Raw genomic sequence first — 9,749 nt, forward strand, 5'->3', positions numbered from 1 at the left:
ATTTTCAAATGTCTTAATTGTCCAGCAAAAAGGAAAAACTTAAGACTTTTGTTGATCCATATTTATGCCACTAAAAATTATATTTATTAATTAATTTATTTTTTTCCTTTTTGTCTTTTTTCGTGTCCGGCAACGGATCACAACCCTCAGTGTCACGCCCGTACCGGACCGGGACCGGCAACGGGATCGCAACCCTCGGTGTTGCTCCCACACCTCGCTCAGCCAGTGAGCGGGAACCGGTCTGTATGTGGGATCCGAACCCTCGGCGGGAGCGCCACCGCGCTCCCAAGTGGCGGCCTGTAGCAGTGCGCCACCGGGCCGGCCCCTAAAAATTATATTTATAAAGAATTTTTAATAACCTAGAAAATGATCACCCTATAATATTCATGATAAGAGGCAATGCAATCATAAACTACAAGATCAAACATGTTAAAAACACTAACACAAAAAGTATTGCAGGAAATACCCTAAGACTTTATAAGCAGTTATTCCTGGTGATAGGGATTACAGAAATAAGTTAATAATTATAAGCCAGAAATTCTTTGTTTTGGTCCCAATTAAAATATGGTTAAAATTGTAGTCTGTAACCTTTCATAAACTCCTGCCATTTACCTTCTGGGAAGGAAAAAGACATGTCAACACATGTCAATTGGCAAAACTTTCCTAAAGAAGCCAGGTGTGTGTGTGTGCGTGTGCGTGTGCATGCGTGTGTGCGTGCGTGTGTGCGTGCGTGTTCATGTTCATGAGTGCGTACACTGTCAGCTCTCAGCTGCAACCAGGAGCAACCCTCACAACCCAAGGGAAGTGGATGGGTTGCAGTGCTAGTAACTATGTCATGTGTCACTCGTTTCAGCAAAGGAATTGTACTGCTGTCTCAGATACCTGTTTTAGCACCTAAACATTAGTGGCAGTTTTTTTTTTTAAAGTTTTCCTTTTTCTCTATAGTTTTCCTTGTTACTAATTTTTTATTTTTAAAATCTCTTTTATATCCCTTCAATAGCAATCCTTTGAGATCAAAGATCCCATCAGTGAAGTTTCTCCTACATAACCACATAAATAAGCACAATTGTATGCTTGTGCTGCCTGTCCCAATTCAAAAGAAATAGACTCAAATGCCATTCTATCTGTAGAGGCATTCTTATGTGGCAGAATTTGACTGCAAAATTCTTTATAGGCAGAAAAAAATCAACAGAGGTGAATAAATAAAAAAAAAAAATAGAGGTCAGTTCAACTAAAATGGAAAGAAGAAAAGCTCCCTATTAGATAATTTTCCAGAATTTTTAAAGTCATTCCATTCTATTTTTTATTTTATTACTGTTCACTTTCCTCTCTCACCAATGCCTATCACACTCTTTCCCAAAAAGTGATGAATAATATATACATATTTTTAAATTATTTCAATTTTGCAATTTGACTACTTTATGATTATTTTTCAGATAAGCCAAAACAATACCAGGGTTCAGTAATGTCCACTTTTGATTTCTGTAAGCTCCTCTGCAGAGCAGTTTCAATGCTCAGTTCTCCAGTGGATATTTAGGGTTAGGACTTCTAATGATAGAAACCAAAAAACATATTAATCATCTGAACACAAAGGGTTTTTTAAAATTAGATTTACTTTTTTGACATCTATAACCTGTTGAATGTTGAATTCTAAAATGAACCTCTGAAGTTGTTTAGATAAATATCCAATGAAATGCTGAAAAGGTAGGAGGCAAAGCAATAGAGATAATGTAAAATTCAATTGAGGAAAAGATAAGGTACATTCACAGACTGATAATGTACAGTTACAGCACAAGATGAAAGAGCACAATAAAATTACATTCTATTCACATTCAACCAGTTGGGCATCCAAGCTTGGCTACGCTTCAGAGATCTGTCTTTTAGATGAAGCTGCCTTATTATATGGTTCCCTTGGTATTTTCTGTAACTACACATTTCTGATCAATAGAGGGCTCTCTTATCATTTATGATATGATGCCCTAGATAATTAAATGAGGACTCCTGGTCTAAGTTTTCAAATTATTTTAGGTGAGTAAAACGTAAAACCTGGATACTAACTAGGTAGTTCTAACTCTACAACTCAGATCTTCAAATACCATCAAGAAATATTTACCAGTCTGATGTACACATGGTACCCTAACATCACAAGAGACTTACTATTCACCAGTTGCCTTCAATTTTTGACATGAAAAAAATTTTAAAACATATTGCGGTATCACTTAGTTAGTCAATGAGTAAAATATGATAAGAATTCAATATAAAAACATTATCAAAAGGCAGATGGTGGAATAATAATAGAAAAGTTGTTTAAGACAGCAAACAAATCCTTCAAATGAGAAATTGTTGGGGATACCATTTTCTTGCTGTGGCACATTTGCCTGAAAGGCCTGTTTAAGAGAACACCGACTTCACAGAGGTGGCAGACAAAGTCATCACTGACAAAACTAAACTGGCTAAATATGAAAACAAAAGTTCATCAGTAGGATAGAGATGATGATGCCACCATCAGTCAGTCGGAAGCAGCCTTGGCCAAAAGCACACACACAATATCTTTAGAACCTAATTTAAATGATAGTGCTTTTCCTGATCTCAATGGTACTCATCAGTTCTCCAGGGGTAGCTTTTTTCCCTGAAAAATTATAAAGAAAAACTAAAGTGAACAGTATTTGTCATATCTCTGAATAATAATAGTTAAAGAATAAACCAAACTTTCAAAAGGCTTTCATTTATGTCTTTTGCCATTTTATGAAATTACCTTTGTCTATTACATCAACAAAAACAATTAATACACTTGTACTTGTACTTTCCCAGAATAAGGCCTTGTTACCAAACAAAAGGTGGTACCATATTTATTCAGCCTGTGTCCTCACCGTAGGCACTACCCTGACCTCCGTTCTCTAAAATATCTCATCCACCTATTTAGTAATGCCTGGATTACACTGATTTAAAGTCAAACTAGATGACCTCTCAGTTCAATCAAGGTCTTTGATCAAATGTCACTTCTGCAGAAAGACATCTCTGACTACCCTCTCTAAACTCAGTCCCTTCTCTCTGCTTTACTTTTCTTCATTGTTCTTATCACCATCTGACATGGTAGTATAGATTTGTCTGTACTTGTTTGCTGTCTGTCCATCTATCCCCATATCCTCTTACCCTTGGCTCACAGCATGTATCACCAGCTAACTTTTCCTGTTTTATTCATCACTGTATTCCTTACCATCTGGAACAGTGTCCAGCACATACTAGGTACTCAATAAATAGTTTTTTGAAAACCGACTGAATGAATTAATGTCCTCCCAACTAGTATTTCAATTCATGAGGTCAGGGGCCTTGTCAGTTTTTCTCACTAACGTATACCCAGTAAGAGTGTCTGGCACATGGTAAGCAGAAAGTTAAATATCTAAATGAATGAATGAACAGTAGGAAAGTAGATGTCTAAGATCAGATTCTTTTCCTGCAACAGATTTGTGTTAGGGAAAGTAGAAGAGAACATAAGGAAGGAAGGAGTGACAAAAGAAGCAGCAAGGGGGCCGGCCCGGTGGCGCACTGCTACAGTGCGCTGCTTGGGAGCACGGCAGCGCTCCCGCTGAGGGTTCGGATCCCACATACAGACCGGCCGCTCACTGGCTGAGCGAGGTTGCGGGTGCAACACTGAGGGTTGCGATCCGTTGCCGGTCACGAAAAAAGACAAAAAGGAAAAAAAAAAAGGCAGCAAGGGATACTAAAGATAGAACTTTCCTATATCCCAAGTTTGTTTAGAGAGTTGATCATGAAAACACATAAGATGCAAGAAACCAACTTTTTCTGTAACATGTTCAATAAATAACTAGTGACTGAACAGCAAAGGAAATAATCAACAGAGTAAAAAGACAACCTACAGAGCTGGCTAGTTAGCTCAGTTGGTCAGAGCATGGTGCTGAAAACACCAAGGTCCAGGGTTCGATCCCTGTACTGGCCAGCTTAAAAAAAAAAAAACTGTAGAATATTTCGTGACTTAAAAAAAGCTATAAAGACATTGTTCAGACAAATGGAGATATTTTAATGTAGACCTGTTTATTAGACCATGTATCATATAAAGTTAAATTTCGTAGGTGTGATAATGGTATTACAGTTACCAAAAATACATCTGATAAGGGGTTAATATCCAAAATATATAAAGAATTCATATAACTCAAATGACCTGTTTAAAAAATGGGCAAAGAACCTGAATAAACATTTCTACAAAGATATACAAATGGTCAACAGGTATACGAAAAGATGCTCGATATCACTAATGATCAGGGAAATGCAAATCAAAACCACAATGAATCACCTCACACTGTTAGAATGACTATTATCAAAAAATATTAATAAGTATCAGTAAAGATGTGAAGAAAAGGAAACTTTTGTGCCCTGTTGGTGGGGATGCATACTGGTACAGCCATTATGGAAATCAGTATGGAGGTTTCTCAAAACTAAAAAGAGAAATACTTTATGATCCAGCAATACCACTTCTGGGTAGATATCCAAAGGAAATGAAATCCTGATGAGATATCTGTACTCCCATGTTTATTGCTGCATTATGCAAGATAACCAAGATATGGAAACAACTTAAATGTCCATCGACAGATGAATGGATAAAGAAAATGTGAGATACATACCCACACACGCACATATGCACACATAAGAGTACTTCAAAAAGTTCATGGAAAGATTGGTATTATTTTTTAATTCTATTTTTCTATGAATTTTTTGAAGTACCCTTATACACACACATACACAAAATGGAATACTGTTCAGTATGTACACACACAAAAAACTGGAATATAATTCAGTCTTAAAAATGATGGAAATCCTCACATCTGCACCAACATAGATGAGCCTGGAGGACATTATGCTAAATGAAATAAGCCAGGAACAGAAAGACAAATACTACATGATCTCACTTAAATGTAGAATCTAAAACAGTCCAATTCATAAAAGCAAAGAGTAGAACAGCAGTGGCCAGGGGCTGAGGGGAGGGGGCAATGGGGAGATGTTGGTCAAGGAGTACAAAGTTTCAATTAGGTAAGATGAATAAGTTCTGGAGATCTAACGTACAGCAATGTGAATATAGTTAACAATGCTGTACTATATTCTTGAAATTTCCTAAGAGAGTAGATCTTAAGTGTTCTCATCTCACACACACACACACACACACACACACACACACACACACACAAAGGTAACTATGTGAGGTGATGAATATATAAATTAGCATGACTGTGGCAATTATTTCACAATGTACAAATATACATATATCAAAACTTTGAGTTGTACATCTTAAATATATACAATTCTTATTTGTCAATTATACCTCAATAAAGATTTTTTAAAAACAATGACTAAAAGAATAGGCTGCCCAAACACCAGGCAAGACATTAATGCCTTTATTTGGAGTTTAAACAGAATTGAAATTTCACATAATAACAAGAATCAAATTACTAAGTTGCAAGTAATGTCTGCTTCCCATCAAAGGTCTTTTCTACTTGTCTTCAACATCTCTATTATTAAGCCTTTTTCAAGGGCCTTTAAAAATGATTTCTCCATTTAATTAAAAAAGAGAGAGGTTCAACATTTTTGGTGAACTTTGGTTTGGTCTAGTGAACTTTTAACCAATTTATAGATAATATTTCTATAAAGCAAGTCAGCCTAATTGACATGCTTACATTTTACAATCAACTTTATTCAATAAAAGGGCTTTTAGAAAATTATATGACTCGCAGCTAAGCATTGTAAGATTACTTCAGTGCAATTAACATATGTTCCTCAGTTTCCACAGTTACAATTACAGAGGCCATGCTTAGGCATAACCAGTGGGTTCTTGACCACCGTTTGTCTGTAATTAGAGTAGCATCAATATTTCTCTTCGAGAATATACTCTTGCTCCCACATCCTCACAGAGAAGGGGTGGACCACCATAAAGGCATACATTCTTATTTGGCTATCAAATGAGGATGGGATTTTTCCTTCAGTTTGGCTGACTCCAAAGTCATATTACTCTTCATCTAACCAACAACACATAATAGCAGCATTCCAGGTATCTATTGGAAAATATCACTTCAAACTCATTGCAACCCAATTTTAATAATTATCAGTGGCTCAGATGTGACAAACAATATTTACAAAGAATTTCCTGAAAGAAAAGTAATCCATCTACTCCTAAAATATCCTAACATCTAACCTTGGAAAGCTATATATTATATTGGCCCCCTAGGAGAATTACTGTTCCTTATTGTCCCTTGAGCATTATGCTATGTTGAAAGAGTCCTGTGAAACCCATTGCTGAATTCACTGTTGGGATGTTATTAAGGATATTCATCACATCGCAAAGTATCTTCTCCATGAGGGTGATGAAATCAGCAGGTCCCAGCATCAGCTTGATTAATTGTTCTCCTCCAGAGGAAATAGTTTTAGTTTCTAAATCCTGAATAATGAAATAACTGTGCTTCCTTGTTTGTGTTGGCCATGAGAAATTATAAATTAAATGTTCATATTACTAAAGAAAAAACGTTTAAAATTAATTATGTAAGTTTACACTTTAAGAAGCCAGAATAAGAAGAGCAAGTTAAACTCTAAGTAAGAAGAATAAAGGAAAAAAAAAAAAAAACTCAAACAAAAGAGAAAACCAACCAAAAGTTGATCTTCTAAAAGATTAACGAAATTGAGAAGCTCCTAGCAAGAATGATTTCAAAAGAAGAGAGCAGACAAAAATTACCAATATGAGATATAAAGGAGGAAACACCATTACATATCCTAAGGACATTAAAAGGATAATAAGAGAATACTATGAACAACCCCATGCCAATAAAATTTATAACTTAGATGAAATGTCAAACTCCTTGAAACAACTTATCAAAACTAATACAAGGAGAAATAGAAAACTTAAATAGTCTTCTATCTATAAAAAGATTAAATTTGTCATTAAAAAGCTTTCTACAATGAAAACTCATGACCCAGATGACATCTATAAAACAATTTTTTTAAATAGTATCAATCTTTGACAAGTTCTAAAAATAAAGGAAAGAAAAAAATAGAGGAAAAGGAAATGTTTCTTGATTCACTTTATGAAGCCAGAATAATCCAAATACTAAAACCTGAAAACACATTACAAGTAAAGAAAGTTACAGGCTAATATCCCTCCTGAATAGATATAAAAATGTTATTAATTAAGCTGAATAGAACAATATATAAAAATTATAATGCATCATGACAAAGTGGTATCTATCACAAGAAGGCAAGATTGGTTTAACATATGAAAATCAATCAATGTAAATTCACTATATTTACAAACTAAAAGAAAAAAAATTAAATGGCCATCTCAATAATTTCATTAAAGGGAATTTGCTAAGAAAAAAAAGAAAGAAAGAAAGAAAAACTTACAACTAAAATCATGGCAAAACAGTAAATTCAAGGACGTCCATCCTCACCACTTCTATTCAGCCTTGTCCTGGAGGTCCCAGCCAATGCAATAAGGCAAGAAAAATAAATAATGAAAGACATAAGGCAGAAAGAATATGTAAAACTGCCAGTATTTACAGATAACAAGATTGTCTACACAGAAAATCCTGAAGAATCTACAAAACAACTACTAGAACTGAATAACTTGACCAAAGTTACACCATTAATAAACTCAAAACTGGGATTTGAACCTATACAGTTTGGCTCCCAAACTTTTAACTCCTATGCTATACTCTACTTAGACATGACCATGCAGCTACACTTGCATTACCCCACAAACCTCAACAGAGCCCTAATCATAGGTATTGGAAACCTCATTAGAAGATCTGGAAACAGAGGTTCAGAAAGATAAATAACTTGGCCAATATCATGAAGCTAGGGGCTGGAGGTGACAGAATTTGAATCTGTCTGGCTGTTCCTAAAACAAAGCTGATTTGAATATATTGTATTTTCCAAATTGGAAGCAGGAAATAATGAGGAGATCCAGATGATAAGGCCCTGAAATAAAGCAGTAAAATATAAAGACCAAGAAAAGAACTAGTGACTGGTTAGATGTAAAAAAGGACATAGGAAAGGGAGAACAAAGGTAACTTCAAAGTTTTCAGAATGAGAAGGTCATAATGTCATTAACAAAATAGGTAAGTAAGAAATAGAAACTAATGGGGAGAAGGGTTAAGAAAGATAAGTCAACTTGAGACAAGTATCAACTTGTTAGGTTAGAGATAGTTTTGATAGCAAATGACAGAAAGCCTAACAAAGATTTATGGAAATAAATCTGAAGGTAGGCAACTACTGACCTAGTTTTGACAGCTGAACAAAATCAGAACCAGGGTCTCTATGTTTCTTTTGGCCCTTCCTTCTGGGATTACAAAATGGTTTGCCATAGGCCAGTCCTCACGTAGTAATTCCAGGTAGAAAGAAGGGAGGAAGTGGGTATCAAATACATCTGTCTTTCATCAGCAAAGCTAAAGCTTCCCTGGAAGCCTCCAGTAGACTTCTGCTGTATCTCATTGGCCAGAACTGCATTGTGTGGATACCCAGCTTCACAGGAGACTGGGAAAATTAGTACTTTGTTTTCCAGCCTCTATAGCAGAGACAGGTGAAGAAAAACAATGTCTGCCACAAAATATTAATGGGATATTTATGTGGGAATATCCTACAGAGAGCAACAACGCATCTGGCCTAGAAGATAAGCCATGGGGACAGAGTGTAAGTAATCTGTACAGTTAAAAAGGAAATGGATGGGCACTCCCAGAAAGAGCACGCACAGAGAGAAGAGAAAGCAACAGCGGCACTTTGTTTTCCTTTTCAGGCAGGGGAAGCAAGCGGGTGACCATGGATGCGGCTGAGTCAACATGGCCAAGGACTATCCCGCCTCCACTCCGGTCAGATTGTTTTCTTTCAGATGTTTGGCTGGATCTTTCTCTGTCATCCTGCCCACCCACTTATTTCCAATCTCATTCTCCTTCCTCAGTCTCTCAGTCCTCTGGTACTCCTAAGGGGGTCTGTCCTCGCTCTCTCTCTTCCCCTCATCAGTGAGTTGAAGGTACTAGAGGGAAAACTCACTCTTTACTGCCACAGTCGGGAATGCATGAAGGTGGGCTTAAACCTGACTAAAGGAAATGCGCTGCCTTGGGACTGCCAAGAGGAGGTTGTCCAGAATAAACAGCTTCCATGGGAGGGTTATAAACTCATGAGAAATTTGACCAAAGGGATCTGCCAGTCCCACCCTCATTGGAGGAGACAGAAATCCATTTGAGAGAACCCCAAGACAAGGAGAGCAAATTTACTTTGTTGAGCACCGTTTTCCTCTGAAGACTCTTTCAGGCTCCTAGGCTGTGGTCAGGGCCAAGGGCAGTGTGGACCAGCTACTCTTCTCACATGCCCATTGGTCCTTGGATACAACAATCCCACACATGTGCCCTAAAATCCTAGGGCAAATAAAATCAGTACCATGGAATTTAACCTGATTACATATTAGGTTGTGTTGTTCTGTAACGGCCAAGGGCAGTGTGGACCAGCTACTCTTCTCACATGCCCATTGGTCCTTGGATACAACAATCCCACACATGTGCCCTAAAATCCTAGCGCAAATAAAATCAGTACCATGGAATTTAACCTGATTACATATTAGGTTGTGTTGTTCTGTAATTGCTCCTCATATAAAGGGTACTTCAAAAAATTCGGGGCCGGCCCGGTGGCGCACTGCTACAGTGCGCCGCTTGGGAAGCGTGGCGGCGCTCCCGCCGAGGGGTCGGGTCCCACCTACC

At 37.0% G+C, this 9,749-nt stretch overlaps 1 non-coding gene across 1 annotated transcript; it reads left to right on the forward strand.

The window, feature by feature from the left end:
• Window positions 1-3,884: 3,884 nt before the first annotated feature.
• TRNAF-GAA lies at window positions 3,885-3,958 on the forward strand. The gene has a single exon. It is a non-coding gene; the product is annotated as a tRNA-Phe (tRNA).
• The last annotated feature ends 5,791 nt before the right edge of the window (window positions 3,959-9,749 follow it).

The sequence above is a fragment of the Galeopterus variegatus genome, unplaced genomic scaffold (assembly GCF_000696425.1).
Source record: "Galeopterus variegatus unplaced genomic scaffold, G_variegatus-3.0.2 Scaffold10679, whole genome shotgun sequence".
Lineage (NCBI taxonomy): Eukaryota > Metazoa > Chordata > Mammalia > Dermoptera > Cynocephalidae > Galeopterus > Galeopterus variegatus.